Source organism: Macrobrachium nipponense, chromosome 33, assembly GCF_015104395.2.
Source record: "Macrobrachium nipponense isolate FS-2020 chromosome 33, ASM1510439v2, whole genome shotgun sequence".
NCBI classification, from domain to species: Eukaryota; Metazoa; Arthropoda; class Malacostraca; order Decapoda; family Palaemonidae; genus Macrobrachium; species Macrobrachium nipponense.
The window spans coordinates 14,505,005-14,529,958 of NC_087219.1; the positions used below are offsets into that span (position 1 = coordinate 14,505,005).

Here is a 24,954-nt window from a genome sequence, read left to right on the forward strand (position 1 = left end):
AGCTCGTAATTCGAAGCTGCAGGCCGTGATTTTTAGCGTGCAGCTTTGTATTGAAAAGCGAGACCCGCCGCGTAAAATTAAATTGTTGATTGAAAGAAATGTAATCGTCAGCAATAAACCGACGTTTAATTGGTTCCTTTGGTGTTGTTGGCCGTCTCAATCGCTGTATGAAAATGGTGAAATTTTGATATGAATTGATCTGTATTCCACCTTAGGTATATAGACGTATGAGATGTATGTAGATATTTTACATACGTACCATATATATATATATATATATATATATATATATATATATAGATATATATATATATATACATATATATATATATATATATATATATATATATATATATATATATATATATATATATATACATATATATATATACATATATATATATATATATATATATATATATATATATATATATTATATATATATGTATATATATATATATGTGTGTGTGTGTGTGTGTGTGTGTGTGTAAGTATGTGTATTTATGTACATAATATATGGATAGTCATATGTATAGATAGATAATAAATACCAGACCGGTTAGACGGCAGGAGAATAATTGTTGGTAATTAATGTGGACAGAAAATTTAGTCTCAATTCCTATAATATAAAAACTGCCATAGATTCAGTAAAATCATGTTTCATAGGCTACGTCAGATGTCACTGAGTGCTTTGTTTTGAGTGTAACTGCATTCCTCAAGAGTCCTTCTTCATTTGCCCAATCAGGAGAGGTTTTCAGTCATGGTCGCTCGTGATTGGTTGAAAGCTGTTGAAGAGGCTTCGGTGGAAAATGGACTTGTAAGCCGGTTTCCAAAAGTTTAAAGCTTTGTTGAATGTGATTTCACCGTATAGAAGTTGTGTGAAAATACCAGATATAATAAAAAAAGGTTTTAGGGAGGTAAGGCTCAAGAACTATTAGTCAATTCGGCTAGCTTTGTTGAAAGTGGTTTGTTGAGACATGCTGAGTTATTTGAAAGTAGTATCTGAGTATGTCTACACAGCTCAGTGCCTCAGTACCGTGAGGCAAAGAAAAATGTGTGTATGTATTCTAAGATGGTAAGACTTAGTTTAAAAATGGAAAATTTGCGAAAAACGTTAACCTATAAGCTGGAGGTAAAGTTTACAGGTAAATAACAGTTGCAGTGGACTGTTCTATATTGCACAAAATGCTTATGAGACTACCTTGTCATTTTTCTACTTTTTATTAACATTTAACTTAATTTACTGGCTAACTACTTTGTAGAGAACTCCACTTATGTCTTTAATCTCAAAACCTACACATTAGCCTGACCAACATCATAAATCAATTTAACCTTTAGCCTAAAGGCAACCTTTCCCTAGAGCTAACAATCATAAGAACATCTTCAAGCGTTGAAACTACGATAGTTTAACAATAAGAATGTTTTCGGTGTAAATGGCCCGATAGTTTTGCAGTAATGTAAACCCTGGTAATTGATAAAGAAGGGTATACCAAAATGTCAGTAAACCATTGCCGGTAGCTCTACTCGCCACTATTGTGGCCAAAATTCAATGTTTACATAAGAGAAGTAAAGGGGTGTGATTGGCTAACAGATTTGAGGCAACACAGCCAACCAATCGGGTTTTAGAAGTAGTATTTCTGTGAATGAATGAATATCAATACATAGTTCAAGTTTTTGCCCTTTTATTTTGTGGATAAATATAACTAATAATACGCAAAGTTTAGTAATTCAATGTATTAATAGAATGAGTGTTTTGGGGCAGTTTCTAGTTAACCTAAGCTACCAGGTACACGCCCATCGGTATAAAAGGAATGCAACTCTAAGTTTGTGATATTTAGTTTAATAATAAATATTAATGTATCACTTTTAGTACTTCCATTATGAAGTTCGTCCTTGTCCTTATTTTGATATTATACAAACATCACTTAAAGAATAGCTAGTCGTCAATATTCTATAATAGTAATTTTTTAAGCTGCAGCGCAAAATCACCGCTCAAGGAAAACTTATTTAAAGAGTTAACTTAGCCTTCCCTAAGTTAACCCACGACTTAGTGACCTCTTGAACTTCGCAAGGTAATCTTGAGCAAAAACTCCGGACGGACTGCAAGGAACGTACCCGCGATTACAACAGCCACTAGGAAGGGATCGATAGGGGCGTCAAATGTATTTCGCAGTGTTTAGTACTAGCCCCGGGGGGGTTAAATACAGTCTACCCCCAAAAAAATAAACTGCAAATTCTTAAGCAACCCAAATACTATAGGAAACTGTAATTTAAAAAAAAAAAAAAAAAAAAAAAAAAAAAGTCGCAGAGTTATGTCTGACATTATGCAAAGCTGCATCCTTGTGATGTTTATTCACTTAAAGATTTACAAAGATAATGGCAGAAACCTCTTATTTTCTTATACGTTTTTTCCTAGTAATACATAAAAAATCCAGTGTTCTAGAATTTAAATGAAATATAATTAGCTCATGAAGTCTGTAAACTCCCATTGATTTCAGACATAGGTTGGTGTTATTTTTTAACCAAATATTTCCTATTAAAATATTTAATTTACAAAAACACTTGAAACTGCCAAAAAAAATCATCTGGACTCTTTTATAGAACCAATTAAAGTTAAAATTTTGATATGATTTAGATACTGATTATAGTTACCTTATGCGCTTGCTACATTTTGCACTTGAAGCATAGTACATGTACAAATGGATATTATAAAGTGGGGAGAGAGGAAATTAGTTTTTTTCATACAGTAGAAATAAGCAGTTGTGTGAGTTTCTGCCAATGTAAAAATTACATATGAATTCAGTTTAACTTTAATCAATTAAGAAAAATGACAACTTACTGATATGCAGGTCTGTACAAACTTAAATTAGCTTTTGTATAAAACTTGTGTAAATTCACATATTCAGATCTAACTAAAATTTCAACTCCTGTCAGTTGTCGTTTATGGAATATAGTATTTAGCCTAAGAGTACCTTTTTCAGGATAATTTTGTAGTGCCAGTTTCATTAAATACTGTTAATCCTATTTAGTTTGAGGCGTATATCTTTACTTTTGACAGATTTTTTAGATTTAAAAACTTGAGGGTTTTTCAATTTCAAATTCTTTTGATGGTGTCTTAAATTTAAATAAATCTAATTAGTTTTAGATTGTTTAAGAGGTGTTAATTTTACTCAAAGTTTGTACTTACGAACCTCAGCCCTGTCCCTATTGCATAATATTCCTCAAGAAGGACTTGTTAATATTGCAGGGTTAAATGTTGTACTGCTATATTTAGCACATAAGGAACTTTCCGCAGCCCCTTACAATACTGCAAAGGCCCACACTTGACAATGTGAACATAATGATTCATTTTCAGCATTGTTTCCTATACAAAACTTTATCATGGTTAGATGCACTTTGCTGTATCATCTGTTATCCCTTATTGCAAGAATACTGTCTAAAAAAAATGAGTACTGTCTAAAAACTAGTTTTGGAGGGCCACATGAACAAAGTTTTAAGAAATATTCAGTTTTATACACAACTGACTTGAAAATTTTATTTTTTCAGTCTGTTATCAAACTTGCATGTAGGCTCCAAATTAACTGAATTTCCTGTGGCCATTAGCGATGGAATTTGTCCTTTCATTTAGACAATAAGGAATGCGTATAGAACCACTTCCTACTGGCAATGAAAAATTTTTAAAACGGTTTTAATTTGTAGAATGACAGCCATTTTTGGAAGAATGTTTATATTCCAAAAGGAAAATTGGCAATCCAATTATGGTCTAAGTTTGTAACTTATTATTTTGAAAGGTTCTGTAGGTTATAATATCATAAGGTAATTCTGACCATGCGTGGGGCTGTGTTTCAGTGCAGCGGAAGCATCCATCCAAGAGTAATAAAATTTTTTAAGTTTTAAAGAAAGTTCTGAGTATGAAGCATATTTACTAATATGGATCATTTTCAGCAAAAAAAAAAAAAATGAAAAAAACTGGAATATTTTCTGAATTTTGGAAATCCATTCATGTGTGGGAAGCCAGTTTATTTGTAGTTAAGAGCTGAACATTTATTTTACTGAAAGAGCTACATTTCTATTGGAAGATCTTCATGGCAGTTTTCAGTTATTGTAAGCTATAAACTATTTTGTTAGTTTTGGTTATTCTTACATTTCTTGTTCCGATTTCAATGTAGTCCTATTTTGCAGGAAGGTTTCGTAAATGCAGAATAACTCGAGGAGGAATTGTTCACCAATAGTGCTGTCACGAAATGGGAACATTTCTGTTGGATGTAAATTGACTATTAACTGTAGTTAAGTGAGCGGTTAGTCAAAATGTGGATTTCTGAACTCATATCTGACTTAGGAAGTTTTCTTTGTGATGTAGTCATGAAAAGTAACGTAAATAATGGTGAATGCTGGTCAGGGTTTTGCCAAGCATTCACTGTAAAACCAGAGTAATGGGTAAACTACAAAATTCCGAATTATTTCACCATGTTACAAGAGATCTAGGGTATGGATTCAGTGCCACCAGTCTGCGGTTCCAAAATTTGGATAATGTCGAATTGCAAATTGAAGATATTGTTAAAGTCAGGCATAATTAACGTGTAACTGCATTTAGCCGTGTTAATTATTCATTGTTCTATGCTACTCTTGAAGTTCGTTTCCTTCTGGCCACTTTAAACGTTGCTAAATATTTTGAAATGAATACTGGTAGTTGAACATAAAACTTATAAAAGCTTGAGGTACAGATGGTTATAAGTTTGAGGAATCTATTGGCGTTCATTTTATTACTTGGGCGGAATGATGTCATATTTTTTCCCCTTTTTAAGGTCAGTTTGTGTAAGTGATGGCAGATTGTAGTCCTGATTTGCTGAGCCAATGATTTTAAAAGTTTGTTGAACACTTGCTTCAAGGTGGTTACTACAGGCTGTTTACCTGTGATTGGGATAACTTCATAGGAAGCCTTCATAATTCATCGTTCTCTTAATTTTTGAGGGTCATGATACTGACTAAATATCAGTGTAAGGTAAGTGCTGACAAATTTTCATAATACCAGAATGTTTTTTTTTTCTAATGAAATTTAAACTCATGAGGTCTGGAAATATTGCAGAAATCCTTGCTTCCCGTGAAATACTGAAGTTTTATTATGTATGAAATTTTAACAGAGATGACTGCGCGAAAAGATTTTTATTTCGGAACTTTGCTGATTGAGTTCGAAGCTTTTAACTATTGTAGGTGTAACTTTTGACTCTCGTTTAACTTTTTGAGAAACACCTAATGAAAGTTTCGGCAAATGACGCACAAAAGTTGGGCATTATTCGTGAGGCCTCATATTTTTTATAACTGATCAAATCAATGCAACCTGCTCAAGGTCATTTCTCCTTTCATACTGGAATACTGTTCTCGAGTATGGAAGTCTTCTTCATCCAAATATTTATCTCTTTTTAGGTAGTGGTTCGTGGTGGTAGGTTTCTGTTTCTTAATAATAGTGGTGTCTTTTTGTCACTTTCATAAATTTTATTTCAACAGAGATCTATCGCATTCACAGTCGATCTCTGATCCCCTTTCTCAGCCGAGAGCAACCAGATTCGCTGAACAGCAGAAGCACCCATATGGGATAAATGTCTCTCGCTGTCTAGCATCTCGGTTCCAGAGGTCCTTTATTCTTCACACCGTTGGACTCTGGAACAGCCTCCCTGAGGAGGTCGTGCAGTTGGAATTTAAGAGGTTCAAGCGAAGATTCAATGTATTACTACCCTATTGCTATTCTCTTTCCATTTTCATACATTTTTATCTTTTGATTTATAAATTTATTTTTCCTCATTAATAAGTGGGATCTCCTCTATGTATTTTCCTTTACCACCTCTTACTTCCTCCTAATGAACACCATATTCTTTGGAAGCTTGAATTTAAAGTCCGTGGCCTCTGTGGACTTGTTCCAAATGAGTAGGGTTCATCTTTTGAATAATGATTATTATCATAATAATAATAGAATCGTGTTGGCATTCATCATCTGTAAGTAACTGTTTGACTTTAGAAGAATATCATCGGTCATCAGTGACAGAAGAAAGAATTGTTCAAAGTGGAAAATGTTAGTAATTTCTACCATACAGTTACAAACTGGGTGTTTGTCGCTAAATCGTTATTTTGATCCTCGTGTTTGTATCCTAGTCACCGAAAGGCAATTTTTATATTATCTCTTGCCGGTTTCTTGAAGGTTTTAAGTCTTACCCACTGTGATTTGGCGTATCTAGTGCCAAAGGGTTTTTCATTCAAGTACACTTGAGTATCTGAAAAGCAGTATTTTGAAACAAGTTTTGCAGAGCGGTCAATTGTACAGTTTTCAGTTATGCGTTGGTTTCATTCCAAAACAGCACAGCTTCAGAGATTTAAGCGGACGCCTACTGTATCAGTTGCAACCAAGGGGCACATGACAATCAATGTCACATTTGGTCGCGTTTGTCTTTAGACCAAGGGGCACATGACAAAATCAATTTCACACTTTGTCGAGTTTGTCTTTAGACAATAGCCGTAAGTGTAAATGATGATTATGGGGGCTGTGGTTTTTGCTAAAAATAAGTTTTCTCGATGTTCTCTTTATGCTTTGTTGAACTGCCGTTGCAAAGAAATTTGTGCTTCAACTCTAGTGACCATTTCTTTACATTTATTAGGTATGTTATTGGTTTTTGTCCGGAGTGTAAAATGGCAAGTTCCATTTGGAAAAAGGTTTCGTTCTGTCATTAATGTACAATTGCAGATTCCAAGTGAACTTTGATACTTAACAACTAAGAATCTTAAGGAAATCATACAGTATTTCAAAATCTGTAATCATATAGTATTTAATAACCTGAAAAAAGTTTAAATTTCCAGTATTTTTCACCTGAATTCTCAAACTGTGTAAACTGTTCTTCCTTCTTTCAGGTGTGCAGCTACTCGGGATTTTAAAAGTTATCGAGTCTTCATTTTGCATTTACATTCTTCCTGCAGTGAGAGCATCCCCTGAAAATGCCACTTGTCTGAGATAATAGAAAGCATTTGGAAGTACAAACTGCAGGTTAGTATAATTATTTACTGGTGTTCTCAATGCTGTACTGAAGTTCACATTGTTATGTTTGTTGCTTTCATATTTTGAACCCCAACCCAGAATTGAGTGTAGGCTAGTCTAGAAGTGTTATGCTGTACTAACTTAAATTAAGCACTTTACTGAAAGTTTAACTTTGCTACCGTCATTATTAGCGAAGTCTGAGTACAAGAGCTACGGTTCGAATCCGAACATGATGATAAATTTTATGCACAGAAGGACCTATGACTTTAAAAAGACCTTTTACAACACGAGAATTCTGGGCTGCTTTAAATCACTTAAAGGCTTCATAAACCTGTGCTTTATGACTTCATAAGAGTTTTAATGCAGGGAAGTAAAATGTTAACATATTGCAATTGTACATTGCTTATTGCGTGTAACCAATCTTCGTTGTCAGGCTGAGACGAGGGTATTAAGTTCCGAGAGATATTTAGTAGGAATTTATTGCCATTTGGTCAGGGTTTTTTTTATTTGCAATATTTGCAATACTAATACTTTGACCTATAAAATAAGGACTTGTAACTTACAAATTTGTTTTTCAATTTAAACTTCAGCTGAAACGTTTTTTTTTTCAGCTGAAACTATATTTTTTTTCAGCTGAAACTTTATTTTTTCAGCTGAAAACTTCTTTTTTTCAGCTGAAACTTTATTTTTTTCAGCTGAAACTTTATTTTTTTTCAGCTGAAACTTTATTTTTTTTTAGCTGAAACTTTATTTTTTTTTTTTCAGCTGAAACTTTATTTTTTTTCAGCTGAAACTTTTTTTTCAGCTGAAACTTTTTTTTTTCAGCTGAAACTTTTTTTTTTTCAGCTGAAACTTTTTTTTTCAGCTGAAACTTTTTTTCAGCTGAAACTATTTTTTTAGCTGAAAACTTTTTTTCCGTTTTTTAGCTGAAACTTTTTTTTTTTAGCTGAAACTATTTTTTTTCAGCTGAAACTTTATTTTTTTCAGCTGAAACTATTTTTTTTTCAGCTGAAACTTTATTTTTTTCAGCTGAAACTTTATTTTTTTCAGCTGAAACTATTTTTTTTCAACAAACTTTTTCTTTTTTTTTCAGCTGAAACTATTTTTTTTCAACAAACTTTTTCTTTTTTTTCAGCTGAAACTATTTTTTCTTTTTTTTCAGCTGAAAACTTTTTTTTTTCAGCTGAAAACTATTTTTTTTTCAGCTGAAACTATTTTTTTTTTCAGCTGAAACATTTTTTTTTTAGCTGAAACATTTTTTTTTCAGCTGAAACATTTTTTTTTTTCAGCTGAAACATTTTTTTTTCTTTTTTTTTTCAGCTGAAACTTCTTTTTCAGCTGAAACTTCTTCTTTTCAGCTGAAACTTCTTCTTTTTTTCAGCTGAAACTTCTTCTTTTTCAGCTGAAACTTCTTCTTCTTTTTCAGCTGAAACTTCTTCTTTTTCAGCTGAAACTTCTTTTTTTTCAGCTGAAACTTCTTCTTTTTCAGCTGAAACTTCTTCTTTTTCAGCTGAAACTTCTTCTTTTTCAGCTGAAACTTCTTCTTTTTCAGCTGAAACTTCTTCTTTTTCAGCTGAAACTTCTTCTTTTTCAGCTGAAACTTTCTTTTTCAGCTGAAACTTCTTTTTTTTCAGCTGAAACTTCTTTTTTTTCAGCTGAAACTTTTTTTCAGCTGAAACTTCTTTTTTTTTCAGCTGAAACTTCTTTTTTTTCAGCTGAAACTTTTTTTTCAGCTGAAACTTTTTTCCCAGCTGAAACTCATTTTGCCAAAACTTTTTTCAGCTGAAATTGAAACTTTTTTTTTTTTCAGTCAAAAACTTTTTTTTTAGCCGAAACTTTTTTTTCTTTCAGCCTAAAGTTTTTTTGGTGAAACGTTTATCAGCTGAAACTTTTTTTTCAGCCGAATGGTTTTTTTTTCAGCCGAAACTTTTTTTTTCAGATGAAACTTTTTCTCAGTTGCAGGAGATACTAGCAAATTCCTTATTCATCTATCAGTAAATATTTCTCAGTTAAAATTATTTTCCCCGTTGAACGGTCTCATTTTTTTTCAGTAGATCTGCGATTATTTTTCAGTTAAAATTTTTTTTTTTTCAGTTACGGGAGATATTAGGATTCCGTATTAAGTAGTAACCTGCGTTATTTCATGGATGGAAACTGTTCTAGTGGAGATTAATCAAGTTTCGGATGGAAACTGTTCTAGTGGAGATTAATCAAGTTACACGAAAGCGAAGTAACTTGGATATTATGATCTCTGATGAAGAGCAGTTCTAATGTACCCAAGACTGAAGTGGGCTGCAAGCGCAGCTAAGCCGTGGTGGGGGAGCACGGGTGGAAAGTCTCTTCAGATAAATGAGTCATATTAAGAGATAAGTTTTTAGTAAAGTTAACTCTACTAGTAAACGCAACAAACTAAAAAACTAAAAACCAAGAGTAATTTAAATGATTATGAATAAGCCAAAGCAAAGATATTTCTAGTTTACTGGACCGTATGATAATTTTCTTTTAGTTTGGATGGACGAACATTTCCAAATTGGGGCGAGGTAAAAAATAAACTACAGAAGGTGAATGGTTGAATTTAAAAAAAAAATATATATAACATTACGCTTGGAGAAAATCCTCCGTATCTACTGCTGACGATCTCCTTACAAGAAAAATCATATACCAGCCGTTTCGTGTCTATATCGTTTGAACAACATTCATCAGACGAAAAGTGACTACCAAACACCAGTTGATTTCACCTCTTTTCTTTCCCTTGAAGCCAAGAAATACTGTTAACCACATCTGCTTCACCCCACAAAACAATTGCTTTAGATCCCGCAACTGTCGCATGATCATTGATTTGAAGGGGATTCCACCTGTCGTCTACTGCCGCTTCAATTATTGGATGCTGCACGTCTTTTGCTGCGAAGATGTAATCTATAATGGCTTGGTTGACATTCCCGAGACGTTATTGAAGATCATCCAAACTGGTCTACTTCTACCTCTTCACTAAGCTTGCAAAATTTCTTAAAACGGCAGTGTTGTCTATTTTCAGATAATCCAAGTAAAATGAAGTACAAAAAGCGAAGAACTGCTTTATGTGCACTGCATATCTTTGCCCTTCAAAATGTATGAAAAGTTAACTCCTGCTGGAAAACAAAACATGACTGCTTCTTGCTTCTCATTGATTGGGCGACAGAACTGAGATGTAAAGCTCCAACAGCCGCCTATGAAGGAGAATCGAGATTTAAAGCTTCAACAACTGCTGAAGGAGAACAGATTTAAAGCTTTAACAACTGCTTAAGAAGTCACCATGTCTGCTGCTTGCCCATCACTGATATGATAAGTTCTTCAGGTGGATGTTTTGGGGAAAACACTGCTACTTGCCCTTCTCTGTTTAGCAAAACTTCTCAAACTGATGCCACAGCTGTTGAGACTTTCGTCCTCACTCCCTGCTCTTCAGTGAGGGGATGACACTTTATTCAGGTGGATGTTGAACACCAACATCTGCTGAAGCAAATCACTTAGTCTGCTTCTTGATCTTCACTGCTTAACAAAACTTACAGCAGTTTCTGAATTCTTGGTCCAGTGCTGGGACGATATTCTTCAGATGGATGTTTAACAGCAACAGCTACTGAAACAGGTCACGCTTCGTCTGACCCTCACTGCTTAAGTTTCCAGTTGAGCAGTGTCCAGTTAAATAAAAGTTTTTCCAGCCGATGTGAAACATTCTTTATGACAGTGATGCTGCAGCAGCAAAGTCAAATGAAAGTGAAGCACCAACATCTGTCGAAATAAGTGAAGCATGTTAATTTTCAGATTTTCTTCTGTTGCAGTTTACTTTAGTTACTTCAAGATTCACCAATTGTTTTCGTTATTCAAATTTTAATAAATATTGGAAACTTCGTTACCTTAATTACTTGATTCACCTGTTTTCTTTATTAAAATTTTATTAAATATTGGAAACTTCGTTACTATGAGATTCACACAGTTAATAATTATTAGAAATTTCACTAAAGTTTTCATTTTAAAAACTTTTACACAAGAACGAAAAAAGTAAAATTCCAAACGAGAAAATAGAAATGATCTCCACCTTTGAGCTATATTTAATATAGAATTGGCGACAAAGGGTTCATAAAAAGGTTGAGCCATAAGACAACTACACCCCTTAAAACCTATAATATTATTTAATTCTTTTTAAATGAATTTAAAAGGACTTTCTATAGAAAACAGAACCCTTCTAAATTAGAAAGGTTGAGTCATCCCAAGCCGTACATACAACCTGTATCTTGAAATTCGACCAAAGCCTTGACTCTATAATTAAAACCCCCGTATCTTGGGTCATTTAAAGACCTAAACAAACACAATTTAATTAAAGAAAATTCAACAAAAGCCCAGACCTTAAGAAAACTAATAAAAAATCAGACAAATTAAGTTACAATTAAAATGACTAAAAAATTACCCAAGGTTTCAAAGTTTCACAAATACCAAACTGAAATAAATCAACTTTAAAACCAGAACAGACTATATACAATTTAGGTATTTCTACAGAAGCAATCCACGGTGGCTTAGAGTGCCTTAGACTATGGCAATTGACTGATTCCTATGTTATTTGAGTTACTGTACCAAGATTTAAAAGTAATATCCATTCGGGCGGCTGTAACTAAGCAGTAATTGACCTTTGAAAGTTACATAATAGCCGCACCAAACTCAAAGGTATATTAAAGTTTAGTTCCAACCAAACGAAAAAAATATTCCTTACAACCCTTGTAAAGCAACTAAAAATAACATAGAAAATGTCAATTGCCATAGTCTAAGTCACCGAAGAACGGTCCTAGGACCAAGGTACCAAGTATTCGTTACGGTGAAGGCAATGTAAACACAGCCGCCATGTTTAAATCTCCAACCACCACGGAGCCATATGTTCACTAAGGGAGGGGGGGGGGGGGGTGGGGGGGGGGGGTTAAGGTGGAAGGTACGAGTTGTCTTAGCAGCACCCACTGAATAGTAACATACCTTGACGCAACTTTCGGCGAAAGCCTAACACTCACTTCCTAAACAATAAAATTAAGAATAATGTTTGGACCTTACCTTAAAAGGGTGGAGGGTACAAAGCAGCAGCTGCTTTTAAGAATGCGTGGAGGCGGGTCTTGGGTTCCTCAAAATGCAGCTTGAAATAAGCAACAGCCAATAGTACCCGACGAAGTTATACATTCTCCTCCCGTATCTTGGAGTCGACTGAATGGGGGCAAAAGACCTGCTTTTCTCAGGAGGCCATGGTCCTGGCAAAAAACCGATTAGTCGATCATAATTACCTGAGTAAAAGGCAGAAAAATCTTTGTAACTCATGTAACAATTGTTACATGAAGTTGGCAAAGAGTTCCTGGTGAGGGGCTGGGGCGAGCGTGAAGTAGATGCAGCAGTGGATGTCATGGCGCAGATTCAACAGTGTTTGGAGTTCTCAGTTAGGAGGTGGCAGGAGGGGGCCAGACCGTAGAAAACAGGGTAGGAGAGGTGGGGTGGAGTAGTAAAAATGCTTTGATGCTATTGGTTGAGGCAGGGTGGGGCTGAGGTAAATGAACAAGCACTTAACAAGATAAGTTGGCAATGTTAAGGGTAATAAAAGTAAATGGGTAGTTAAGGAACTAAATGTAAATGTGGGATGGGTTCAAAATAATGAATAATACAAATACATATATAACAGGCCCAGGAGGGGGTGGGATTTTAAGTCCTGGGTGGTAAATGTGTAATAGGGCCTATAGTTGTTATAATAAATACAAAAGACCAATATTAAAACCAATTAAACTTAGTAGGTTAGGCATAGCAACAAAAACTAATTAAACTTGTAGGGGATAGTTGCCTGACCAGGGGTGGGGTTGGGCCTGACTGTTAACCCCCCTTAAAGAACCAAACCAACCTAACATAACCTAGTAACCTAGCAGGGGGTTGGGGATTAAAGCCTAACCTTACCTAGTAGGGAACCTTAACCTAGTAGGAAAACAATGCCTTGCCTGACCCCCCCAGGGGGGATTTGCCCCGTAACCCAACACCCCCCCTTAAAAGGGCCTAACCTAACCTAGTAAGGAATGTAACCTAACCAACTAACCTACCACCCCCACCCCCCCTTAACAAGGCTAAAATATTGGTGACCAACCTTCCGGGGAACCCCCCCAAAGGCCACCTCTTCCCCCCCCTATAAGGCCTTAACCTAAACAACTACCTAACCTAACCTAGTAGGGAATATTGCCTGACCAGGGGGCTTCGCCCCCCCGGTAACCCCCCCTTAAGCCTAACCGGGAACCTAGGTAAGAACCGTAACCTAACCTAACCAATAACCTAGTAGGGAACAAATTGCCTGACCAGGGGGCTTCGCCCCCCCCGTTACCCCCCCTTAAAGGCCTAACCTAACCTAGTAAGGAACGTAAACCTAACCCAACCTAGTAGGGAAATAACTAGGGCCTAACCTTAACCAAGTAAGGGAATGTAACCTAACCAACCAACCTAACCAACTAGTAGGGAATATTGCCTGACCAGGGGGCTTCGCCCCCCCGACCCCCCCTTAAAGGCCTAACCTAACCTAGTAAGGAATGTAACCTAACCAACCTAACCTAACCTAACCTAGTAGGGGAATATTGCCTGACCAGGGGGGCTTTGCCCCCCGTTACCCCCCTTAAAGGCTAACCTAAACCTAGTAAAGGAATCCCCCCCTTAACCGGGAACCAACCTAAACCAACCTAACCTAGTAGGGAATATTTGCCTGACCAGGGGGGCTTCGCCCCCCCGTACCTTAAAGGCCAACCAACCTTAGTAAGGAATGGTAACCTAACCAACCTAACCTAACCAGTAGAATATTGCCTGACCAGGGGGGCTTCGCCCCCCCGTACCCCCCCTAAAGGCCTAACCTAACCTAGTAAGGAATTGTAACCCTAACCTAACCTAGTAGGGAAATACTAGGCCTAACGTAACCTAGTAAGGATGTAACCTAACAACCTAACCTAACCTAACCTAGTAGGGAATATTGCCTGCCCCCCCACCAGGGGGCAATTCGCCCCCCCCACCCCCCCGTACCCCCCCTTAAAGGCCTAACCTAACCTAGTTAAGGAATGTAACCTAACCAACCTAACCTAACCTAACCTAGTAGGGAATATTGCCTGACCAGGGGGCTTCGCCCCCCGTACCCCCCCTTAAAGGCCTAACCTAACCTAACCTAGTAAGGAACGTAACCTAACCTAACCTAGTAGGGAAATACTAGGCCTAACGTAACCTAGTAAGGAATGTAACCTAACCAACCTAACCATAACCGAATCTAGTAGGGAAACACTTGCCTGACCATGGGGCTTTGCCCCCCCCCATACCCCCCCTTAAAGGCCTACCTAACCTAGTAAGGAACGTAACCTAACCTAACTAACCTAGTAGGGAAATACTAGGCCTAACGTAACCTAGTAAGGAATGTAACCTAACCTAACCTAGTAGGGAATATTGCCTGACCAGGGGGGCTTCGCCCCCTGTCCCCAACCCCCCCTTAAAGGCCTAACCTAACCTAGTAAGGAATGTAACCATAACCTAACCTAACCTAGTAGGGAATATTGCCTGACCATGGGGGCTTCGCCCCCCGTACCCCCCCTTGAAAGGCCTTAACCTAACCATAGTAAGGAATGTTAACCTAACAAACCCTTAACCTTAGTAGGGTAACGCCAAGTAGGGAATGTAACCTTAACCAACCCCCCCCCCGCCCCCCCCCCCCCCCCCCCCCCCCCCCCCCCCCCCCCCCCCCGGTATCCACCTTGTTGAAGAAACTAACCAACCTAGCCTTACCGGGTAACCCCTTTCAAGGAAGTAAAACTAGTAGGTAAACCAACATATAACAAACTAAAGCTAAGGGTATGTTGCCTAACCTTGGGCGATGGGATTCGGCCCCCAGTAGGTAAAATGACATATAAACCTAACTTTGATGGGTGTGGAAGTGTTGTAAAATGTCAAAGTAACCATACATAACTGCATAATATAAGGAAACTGGAAGGGAGGTGTAAATTGTAATGTCTGTAAAAGTGTATAATGGAATATATTTAAATGTAGGTTTATAAAAATAATGGCAAACTATATATTTAAAATGAAATGTGATATATTTAAAATGTAGGTTTTATAATAATAATGGCAAACTTTAATCTAGATATTGGTATCTGTGAGAAATGCATTGTAAATGGTGTAACGTAAAGAGCAGTCGTGAATACTGGAAAGGGGAGGGATTGACTTGTGTATAAATGATATAGGGAGTGTGGTATGTAATATGCAACGCAATGTGCAATTTCACGTAACAGGTAGGTAGGTAGGTATCGAAACGTCCTAAAACTGAGTTTCTATATCAACACGTAGGCATTTTAGGTGTCTGTCCTCAATTATAACATAATATTTCAAGTTATATATGGTGAAATGATTAGGTGGGGATATTTCAAAACAGTTATTATACAAATACTATGGAAAAAAAAATGAATGAAAAGGAATAAACACTAGAATTCACATATGTTTAATAAACAAATTAGGTAAATGCTTTTATGTAACTCAAACGTATGGTTACCAGCCAGGGTTCCAGATGACACCACTACCAACCAGCCAAAGTCTACCATGAAACCAGCCCAAAATCCGCCAAATGGAAATCCAAACCAACCCAAATAACCGGCAAATATATGTGCGTTATATTTATCTTTATAAATGCATATTTTTTTATCATATATATGCTTGTTATAGCGGCATCATAGTTTTAGTTAGAGATAATATAAACTAATATAAGAATACAGGGCAAAAAAACGAGAATGAATTGAAATTTTGAAATGAGGCTCGTTCTCTGAGAATCCGGCGGCCTGTTTTGTGGTCGTCTTGGTGTGTGTGTGGATTTTTTATTTTAATTCCATCTACAATATTTTGCTTCAAATGTTACCAAGTTTTTACTGAAAACCTATTCAAATTCCCCAGATTTTCCTGAAAACCTTCAAAAATTCCCAATCTGGGAAGAGATTGCTCAAACGTGGGATCAGTGTTTAGCTCAAATAGAAAGTATTTGAAAACCAGCCAAAATACCACTAGCCAGCCAAAGTGAATTTTTACCCTCCAAATTAGGAAAAAAAGCCAAATTTGGTGAGAAACTGCCAAATCTGGGAACCCTGTACCACCCAATCCTTCACTCAGTCCGGTAGCAACCGTAGGGTCATACTGTAACGTGTTTGGCTAAATACATGTATCCCTCCCGTAAACCCCATTTCTTTCTCACTAAGCAGTCTGAGTTTAGGCCAAAAGCTCCCTTACAGTTAGCGCATGCGCAGTAACATTAGCGCATGCGTAGTAGGATTCAGTGTTGTGGTAGTAGTAGTAGTAGACTAATATGGATGTGGAACGGCTCCACTATCGCTAGTTTTGTTATCTCTTATTTCCGCCTGTATTTCGTGTTTTTAAAAGTGATAAATGTGGGAAATACCACAATAACACGGCAAAATCACCCCCCAAGTGGTTTCTCCCCACCCAAAACCCCGGTTCCACTGGGGGTCCCCCTTACCGTAGGATAGAGTTAGGGTTTTGTCCCCACCCAAAACCCAACCCCGGTTCCCAATGGGAATCCCCTTTACCGTAGGATAGAGTTCAAAGGTAAATTAGAGTTGTCCGAATAAATATTACTTCAAATTCTTGTTCAGGGGGTAAAACTGCATAGAAAAACCGCAACTGCCATACTCTGGGCCGCCGCGGATAGGTACACTAGATCTACCACAATTTACATGCCAAGAAAGATTCGATTAACGTTTTAAAACAATACTTTAAACCACATTACACTGAAAACCAAAGAAACCTGCAAGACTTTCATCTATATATGAATATTACCTATTACCGTTTTCATCACGTAGTATCTCATCCCATCGTCTCATCCTTCTATCTTTCCACCAAATATAACACAAAGATGACAGAGGAAATAGTCCTGCTTAAGTTTGATCAGCTATTCCAGCAACAATGAAGTTCTCCTCACTTTTCTGCTCCTCAACAGTGAGGCTCCTCCAGGTTTTTCTCAAGTCTACGAAGTACTCATACCTGTAAAATATGCAGCGTTTAAAGGTTTTATTAATTCCTTTGGTAGTCAAATTAAACTTTTTTACACTTCTGTAAATCATAACCAAGTAACTTAAAAGAATTATGTGACTTGAGCGGCTAAGTACTTTCAAAAGCAGCATTCTTAAGTCATCCAGTATAATTCTTATTGCAAGGTGAATTAAACTAAAGATAACAACGAATCACCTGACAAAATAAATACAATCTGTGTGCTGTTTTTACCTCCTGAAACTTTGAAGTCGCTACTAGCCCTTATCTTGCCGACATTCAAACTTGAACTGAGGCCACAATAATTGTTGATCTGATGAGCGATTAGTTTCTGAGCCAAATTTAGTAGCATCGCACAGATCTTGAAACCATAAGCCAGTTGTTTTCGCCAATCTACTCCATTACGATTGCTTCTATTTGTATTCTCACAATGAGCACCTCCAGACCTGAAGATATTATACATTGAATCAGAATCAATTATTGAATTATGAGACAAAGCAACTATTTTCAGCAACTTACAAAATAGTAAATTTTATTTTAACCTCACTTGTGGCTAAATAAATAAGATTGAAACATCCCGAGTCAAATTGAAAAAATTATAGTACTTTTAACATCAGAAATGTGTTTCTGTACCCCTTACCAGTTTGAAATTTAATGAGCTATATTTTTCTGGAGTAACCTAATACTTATCATTAGCCTTCAATAGAGTAATACATTTTTCTTCTGCAACTCTACAATCAGCAAGTTACCAAGGTTGAGCGGCGATGGTTTCGCTACCCTTAGCACACCATCACTGATTCAACGTGAAATTTAAGCCCTTCATGGAACCATGCATCAATGTACTTAAGAACCACCACAATAGATTTATCAGCAAACAATTACTCGATTAACATGTTAAGTGTTTATGGCCGACTACTAATAATTGTAATGACAGTGAAAATACTGTAGCGTTTGTCATACAATTTTCAATTTTTATCTTACGAACCTGTTTACGTGCTCTGAAAGAATGAAAGCACATTACATAAAATTTTCGTATTGTCTTTTACCTTAGATCACAATTAGTTCAGAATTATATCCTAGTACTTGAAAAACAAAATGGGTAGTTTACAAGTTGATATAATGCATGACACAAATTAGGTAATTTCAGTATAAACTTTTCTATCCACATTCCATAAAACACCATTACTCCAATTTCTCCCCCAAAGAATACTTTGTATACGTGAAAACTGATGCGGAATAAAGGTGCTGTAAGTTAGGAAAAAAATAAGCTAAAGTGTATACATTAATTTACTATAGTGATTGTAGAAAAAAAATAGTGTACTGTCAAATTAAGAATGTGTGCCCCCTAAGGATGAAAAAAAAAAACTGTTTTCGAGATAAGCTGAAATTATTCACCACCATACCGGTATAAAAAAAAAAAAAAAAAAAAAAAAAAAAAAAAAAAAAAAAAAAAAAAAATGCCTCTGACAAGGGTGAATTCATGATTAAATGCTTATAATCCCTGCGTTCCAAAAACTTTATGAATCTTAGATAAATTTATAATGGTAGCATTTGATTAAATGTAACTGAAAATATGGGCATACATGTAAAGTTAATTTCTAATGCAGAAAATTACCAGACTTCCGAAATATTTCAATAAACTGGCTGTCTAATACAGGAATTATCTAAACTAGTGTAATTTTGAGTACACAATTTATCAAAGCTCTCGGGTGTGAATTTGCACTTCAGCAAAATTTTGAAAGCTATAAAATCACAATAGACAATACAAAGTGGAACTAGGTTCAATATTCCATGAATTAACCTAAGCCCAAAATAATTACAGTCATGAATTAACCTAAGCCCAAAATAATTACAGTCAGTTTTCAACACTACTATAACCCAAAAGCATTCTAATAAGACCTACAAGTCTAAATGTATGTTCATTCACATCGATAAGCCACTGAGTAGCAATACACATTGATTTTGGCCTATCAGTCAAGGTTAAGAATTTATAAGATTAGGTTTGTTGATGTCAAGTGACAAAGTAGACCATATGAAACTAATGATAAACTACCTTGTAAAACAAAATTACTGAAACTTTAAACAAAACTGCTTTCTATCTGCCAATCAGATTACAATGCAAATAAAGGTAAAATCCAAGAAATCTATAGAAAAAGGCGAAATATTTTAAACAATAATCAGTCCTGAATTTACAAAATTTTTAGGATTTCAAGAACCATCGTCACAATAAATACAGAATGCAGCGACTTTGAATATACAAAAACGAGATAACTAAAAACTATTTTAATGGATTTTAGAGTAAAACCACTTCAGCAATCCTAGAAAAACCCAAGCACTAAAACGAGCTATTAATACTGGGATTAAAAAAAACCTCACCCTATTGGAAAAATATTTGAACACCTTCAACGATACAACTAAATATCAAGTCCAAACTTAGCACTCATCAACAGCGCTTAAAACGACTAAAATACCCACATTTGGCAAATAAGTTTCTAACAATTAACTAACGCTTTTCAGTTGGAAAACCAAATTCTCAAACCAACATACCTGATCATCGTTTTTCCTGAAAGAAGTTCACTTTGCAAAAGACCTCATAACTCAAATTCTTTGTCGAACCAAGGAAAACTACGAAAGGCCATGGAGCAAAAACGAGGAGGATACACTTATCATCCTTGAATTCTTTGTTCTACCGTCCTTGAACAATAGTGGCGCAATCTATCCATGTTCCCAAAATTAGTATTATTTAAGCGCCATCTATTAATTGTTCCCAAAATCAGAATTATTTAAGCGCCATCTATTAATTGCTCCCAAAATTAGAATTATTTAAGCGCCATCTATCAATTGCTCCCAAAATTAGAATTATTTAAGCGCCATCTATAAATTGTTCCCAAAATCAGAATTATTTAAGCGCCATCTATCAATTGTTCCCAAAATCAGAATTATTTAAGCGCCATCTATCAATTATTCCCAAAATTATAATCATATTTAAGAGCCATCTTTTACCTGTTCCCAAAATTAGTATTATTTAAAAGCCATCTATTAACTGTTCCCAAAATCAATATTATTTATGAGCCATCTATGAACTGTTCTAAAAATCAATATTATTCAAGCGCCATCTATTAATTGCTCCCAAAATTAGTATCACTTAAGCGCCATATGTTAATTGTTACCAAAATTAGTATTATTTAAGTACCATCTATTACTTGTTCCCAAAGTTAGTATTAAGTGATTTTTAACAGAAAAATTAATTTGCTCCTACAATTTTCTCTGCTTAACCAACAAAGTAATACAAACATATTTATAATAAACAACAGATTTAAAATTTCTTAGTCACATGATAAAGAGACGCCCTGATGGGCAACAGCTCCGTGTTTACCAACAACATTTGAGTTTGATGAAGATATTCAGACCTATTGTTTGTAAGTTAAATAAATGGAACATTCATTTGTTTGTTTATTTTTTTAGAATCAAAACTTATTTACTTTGGCAAACGAAGTCTAGACTCCATTGCCCTACATTTAAGTGTGGAGAGGTAGCGGGGAGGTGGGAGGGGGAGCTTAGCGGAAAATTAATGAACATACACAAACACATATATGTACAGTAGAGTGGCAGTCAGTTCTTTTCGTATCAACCTTTTCAAGATTTCAATAATTTTTCCCTCTTCAGGATGGAGTTGAATAATCAAAGGTCCAATCATCTACTGCGAGTTTATTGTTTTAGTCTTTTAGTCTTTTATGAGATGGTTTGGTCATGTGAAGAGAATGACGGCCGCTTAATTGGTAATAAGTGTATAAAAGGAGGTGGAAAGTGCTGGACAAGTTGGGCAAAGCAGGTACAGAATCAGACTGGCCTTAAAATTTATAAAAGGGGTGTAGGTGGATCAACAAGCTATCGATGAGCCCTCTTGTATGAGTATGAAAATAGTTAGTGGCTGAGGGGTTCATCCACGGTTCAGCAGTTAAACTATGACTTTTACTGCAACAAATATGTGTGTGCGTATAGCCATAATATTATATATATATATATATATATATATATATATATATATATATATATATATATATATATATATAGTATATATATATATATATATATATATATATATATATACATATATATATATATATATATATATGTAATATATATATATATATATATATATATATATATATATATATATATATATATATATATATATATATATATATATCCATATATCTATATATCTATATATATATCTATATATCTATATATATATATCCATATAAGCTATATATCTAGTATCTATATATATTTATATATCTATAATGTAAAAAAATTCTTTATATCCAGAGCAAAGTTTCTCTCTCTCTCTCTCTCTCTCTCTCTCTCTCTCTCTCTCTCTCTCTCTCTCTCTCTCTCTCCCTTCGACCTATCGCATAAATTCTCGTTGTCTTTATGGCACTTTGTCGAAATAACACCGTTTTATGGAAGTCCTTCTTTGCACATATCCACTGCAAATTGCTTTACGACCATAAGTTATTGTTCGGTTGCTTCTGCATACATATATTGCATAAACGAAGGCGTGAAAATGTGTATTACAATGGCGGGGAATATATTCAATAAACAGATCACCAGTGGGAAATGTTATTTTCAATGCTGAGACAATGTGTACAGAGATAAACCAATGTATACTTTTATATATATATATATATATATATATATATATATATATATATATATATATATATATATATATTCCTTCCTCCCTCTAGGTATGTAATACATACATGAACTATTAACCAATTGAGATTATTCAAAAGAATGTCATTGTTCATCATTCTACTCTCTCTCTCTCTCTCTACGCATACATAGCATACATACATACACACACACACACACACACACACACACATATATATATATATATATATATATATATATATATATATATATATATATATGTATATACGTATAAATATAGATATAAATGGCATATATATATATATATATGCTCTCTTTTTATATATATATATTTCTTACGAATATACATACATATATATATATATATATATGTGTGTGTGTGTGTGTGTGTATTGATTTATGTATATGTATGCGCGTATAGGTATGTATTACATACCTATAGAGAGAAGGTATTCATACAATTCCGGTACATTTTCATACAGACTACATTCGAGGTGTTTCATGATTAGTCAGTAAAGGAACAGGTATATTTATATCCCCTCTACCTTAAATTAAAACGTAATATCATTTACAATATCATTTTTACAATATCATTTACATGGTCAGCGCTGACATTTATTACCCTAAGCTAAAAAAAAACATGTAATTAAATGCACTCAAATCTATCTTCCTCATGTTAGCTAGTATTATTAATATTTCTTCAAACTAAACATTTTAACATTAATACTGATTACAAAAAAAATCACTTATACTAGTAGACATTTTATTAATACTGAATAGAACAATACCCTTCCTGAAATAAGTAAACTCCACAATAAATGATAAACGTGACAGTAAATGAGACTACCGGAAAACAGTGCAATGATGAACTCCTTCGAGAAAGCCCATTCCAACCTGAATATTAATGTTTGGAACTCCATGCGAATCATTATTTTCACTTATTAACAGAAAACAAAATAAACAGTATCGTTAGAAATAAGACAAGAACAAAAATTACAGGAACTGTTTCATGTTATCCATTCAAAAAAAATCTCATAATCCATTAAATTAATACTTGTTGAATAACATGATCCAGAGTTAACCTCAGTAATGGAAAAAAACAAACGAGACACAATACCTCGGAAGCAGTTTTGAAAAATTCCTCAAACAAACGTTTGCATCCATTCAATAGATGAAAGCCTTTAAAAAGCACAAAACAATTCGTTCAAGATCTTGAATTTATCTTTAATGAAAAGAGACCAGAGACGATATAAATCAGCAGTAAAAAAAAAACTCTGCATACGAATGTTTACATCCATCAAGAAAAAATGTTTTTTTAAACCTCAAAACAATTCATTCATGATTTTGAATTCGCTTTCAACAACAATTTTTAAACCTAAGAACAATTCATTCAAGATCCTGAATTCGCTTTTAACAACAACAAGAAACCGGAAGACAATACTTCAGAAGCAGACTTGAAGAACTATCCCAAACGAATGTTTACAATCCATCCAATGCAAAAAAATCTCTAAAAACCACGGAAAATAATGTAATCTAGTAAGGCAGGATCTGCATAACCACCTGTCATGAACCCCAATTTACAATGACTCAATTACGCAGGCTACTGTGATGGAATCAATTGGGCACGATTCAGGAACTTTCTGCGGGGAGTACCTCATTTTACCTGTTGTTGATATTCAAGCGTGCAGGTATTCACAGGTATTCTCAAATAGGTGACAGCTCTCGAGCTAGACGAGTATGCAGGGTAATATAACAACTTTTGAGGTAATGAAGGAGCTAGCCATCACATTTTGAGATTTAATTTTTGGAGATGCTACAGATGCCGATGATAATGCTAACAAGTTTAGGCTCTCTTAAATACATTAGAGTTCTCACTTTGAACCACTCAATGAAAAATTAATAATAATTAACCAGTTTTGTAGGGTATTTTCTATTGATAGCTATGTCAAGATACCTCTAGTTGTTATACAATTTAAAGCCTTATGTCAATTAATCAAACTTTTCCGTTTTTATCAGAAACTATAATAAAATGTTGACAAACACCACACTCATAATGTAACTATAATTGAATGAAAAGAAGACGGTAAAGCATAACATAATCAAGAAAGTTTTTTGAATAAGTAAGCAATGAAAAAAAATCAGTATCGTGAAACGTAATTTATGAATGAAATGCAAAGTAGTCTGTTAACTGAAAGAAAAGGCAGCCATAGACGGTGATACAGAGGATAATTTATGATTCAGTAAGACGCTGCTATTATTCTATAATTATTATTGAGATTATTTTTGTTTCTGGTCTTTCTCTCCGTAATGTTACCATGTCATTCGCATTTAAATCCTCATCTCTCTCTCTCTCTCTCTTCCCATTTTCATGTTTAGATTAATGTTATTTTTGTTGTCTACTAATAGTATATTTATCTCTCTCTTTCTTTCTTCCCATTTTCATGTTTAGATTAATGTTATTTTTGTTGTCTAATAATAGTATATTTATCTCTGTCTCTCTCTTTCTAACATGTAAATCGTTCCTTTTCTCTCTCTCATTCCTCCCTCCCTCTGTCCCTCTCTGCCACTCCTATAATCTTCCCACACCAACTCTTCTCCTCTTCATTTACCTCTTCCAATAACCCCGAACCCGGCCCCACCCCACCATACCCCATAGTCCCCTCCCCCAAACACCCACCCACTCACTCCCTGCCTCCCTCTCCCTCCTATCCACCCTCTTCCTCCTCTCATCTGTGCATCATTCCAGTTATTGAAACTGTCCGGGGAAGGGAGAGCAGTTCGTCTTCATTACGCCATTGTTCCGACGACGCTCGTTATAATAGATCTTTGGCACCAGGTGGCACCCGATACGTGTCTCGGACCCCCTTGTTATTCCCGTTGTTATTCCCGATACGCGTCTTGGACTCGTTATTCGCGCACCACCTCTCGTCGTCCGCCTTTCGTTATGGAGATTTCGTGCCTGGGGTGCTTATTTGCTGGCGTGGTGTTTCGCATATAAGTATCTGTGGTTTGTTCTTTATTTACCTAATTATGAGTTAAGCCTCTTAGATAGATAGATAGATAGATAGGAAGATCTCAATGTTTTCCTTAATAAAGAATGGTCCTAAAAAAAAAGAAGAAAGAAACAAGAAACAAGAGTCTCTGTAACTCTGCTAGTTCAAGGAAGACCCACGCGTCCACAAAACCTACGGAAT

General features: G+C 35.3%; 2 long non-coding RNA genes across 2 annotated transcripts; one reads left to right on the forward strand and one right to left on the reverse strand.

Moving 5' to 3' along the window:
- Window positions 1-792: 792 nt before the first annotated feature.
- On the forward strand, window positions 793-10,471 carry LOC135202697 (uncharacterized). The gene is made up of 4 exons (XR_010311789.1): window positions 793-917; window positions 4,806-5,002; window positions 6,898-7,030; window positions 9,116-10,471. It is a non-coding gene; the product is annotated as an uncharacterized LOC135202697 (long non-coding RNA).
- A 184-nt stretch (window positions 10,472-10,655) lies between these two features.
- On the reverse strand, window positions 10,656-19,697 carry LOC135202698 (uncharacterized). The gene is made up of 4 exons (XR_010311790.1): window positions 19,625-19,697; window positions 17,312-17,523; window positions 16,875-17,071; window positions 10,656-10,786 (listed from the first exon to the last, which is right to left on the reverse strand). It is a non-coding gene; the product is annotated as an uncharacterized LOC135202698 (long non-coding RNA).
- Window positions 19,698-24,954: the final 5,257 nt, after the last annotated feature.